Source organism: Hevea brasiliensis, chromosome 12 (genome assembly GCF_030052815.1).
Source record: "Hevea brasiliensis isolate MT/VB/25A 57/8 chromosome 12, ASM3005281v1, whole genome shotgun sequence".
Lineage (NCBI taxonomy): Eukaryota > Viridiplantae > Streptophyta > Magnoliopsida > Malpighiales > Euphorbiaceae > Hevea > Hevea brasiliensis.
The window spans coordinates 40,258,556-40,260,465 of record NC_079504.1 but is presented as its reverse complement, the minus strand read 5'-3'; the positions used below and the strand labels follow the sequence as shown (position 1 = coordinate 40,260,465).

The 1,910-nt window shown below is 35.1% G+C and overlaps 1 pseudogene; it reads right to left on the bottom strand.

The window, feature by feature from the left end:
- Positions 1-246: 246 nt before the first annotated feature.
- LOC110637156 (trans-cinnamate 4-monooxygenase-like) lies at positions 247-1,417 on the bottom strand (annotated as a pseudogene).
- Between the last annotated feature and the right edge of the window lie 493 nt (positions 1,418-1,910).

Genomic DNA, 1,910 nt, shown 5'->3' with positions numbered 1-1,910 from the left:
ATAAATATGATTGCAATGCTGTCTTTTTCATTAATATTTCAATATTCAAAATTCAGACCCGAATGGATTTCAATTCAGTAAGATACGGACACCCCTAAATCATATGGGAAGAGGAAAGGAAAGCAAAATGTATACAATAATCAATGCCAAAATATGCATATTGATATCAAATCAGTAATCCATATCATCTATGGATAAGAGTTCCTTCAAATTCTTAGGCTTTGGATATCAAATCACAAAAATTAATTAATGAACAAGAAAAATATACTTATTATTGCAGGGTCTTAGAACATCATTCGAAGTTCATAGATTTACACAGGATCACAACCCAGTCTATATCAAAATCACCCATTCTCATCTCAACAATCCTGTAGTACCATTACGCAAAAATGGAACGAGTGGATTTAAAATGATCTTGTCTTGGCAACAATGGTGGAGTGCTTCAATATATGCAAACTAAACTGCCCTCCCTTCTCTGTGGTATCAAGTTTTGACTGTCCTGGAGGTGGCAAGAGCTCGAAATTCTGTACCAAACGGCCCAAAGTGATACCAAGAATTGGCAATGCAACAATAATTCCAGGGCAGCTTCTTCTTCCGACCCCAAATGGCAGGTACCTGAAATCATTTCCATTGGCCTCAACCTTGGACTCCTCTTCCAAGAACCTCCTTGGCCTGAACTCTTCAGGGCTCTTCCAGTGAGCAGGGTTGTTGGCAAGCCGCCAAGCATTCACCTAAATTTTGCTCTCCGCAGGATTATCATAACCACCAAGCTTTGCGTCATGGAGATTCATGTGGGGCACAAGAAGAGGAATTGCCATTCGTAAACGAAGACTCTCTTTGATAACAGCTTGGAGATAGGGGAGCTTGTGGGTGTCAGGTTCAGTGATTTGGTGACCAGGTCCAAGCACAGTGTCAAGCTCATCTCTCAGCTTCTTCTGGATTTCAGGATGGTTCACAAGCTCAGCAATGCCCCCATTCAATCGACCATAGCTTTGTTTCAATTGCTGTTCCATAATTAACAAAATTTTTCAGATTAAAAACCATTACACTTCTAAAACAAGATATTAACAAAATTTAAAAAATAATAATAAAACAATTACCATCTTAAGCCACTCCTAATTTATCCTACAGATCATTAATTTAAAATTTTCCTTATTAAGAGATCAAATGTGCCGTGATACAAAATACTCAATATTTTTATCAAATTATTCGTCTTATTTTAATCTAATTTATCATAGGCCAAAGATATAAGCATGTAAGATTCATATATTTAATAGATATGACTCATTATACATCTTATGTCTTGAGTTCATAATGAATCATGTTTAAACAATAAATCCGATCTAAATTTGATTAAGTCACACAATTGATTTGGTCAGTGACTACCGAATCTCTAATGACTAAGTAAACAAAAGTTATGTGAAAGGAAGATAGGCAAGAAAGGCACTTCCTACTACTCCAACCTAAAATAAAGTGTGCTTTAAGTAATTAATAATCATCCCACGAAGCGTATGAAGGTTACCAAACTAGTTTTAATAATAACAATAATAGTGTCTCTATAAGTCTATTTATGAGTTGGTTGACCAACAAGTTAACGTAATCTCCAAAAAAAATGACGTATATCCATTGTCCATGGTTGGTGGGGTTGGCACTTTCACCCAACTCAGCCGCTCATAAACTTGCAAAGCCCTACTATTCAACTCAAAAGAGTAGTTGAAAAGTTTGTTCACAAAATCTGACCTTTTAAGCTAATCGAAATTCAATTAAGTTTTCTTGCCAAAAATGGACATCAATTAAATTTTTAGCTCCTCCTAGATATAATAGCAGTCTTTTCACTCTTGAAAAATTTTTATCTAAACCAAATTCATAGTGAATCTAAAAAATTTATGTATTTAATAGATGTATCACAT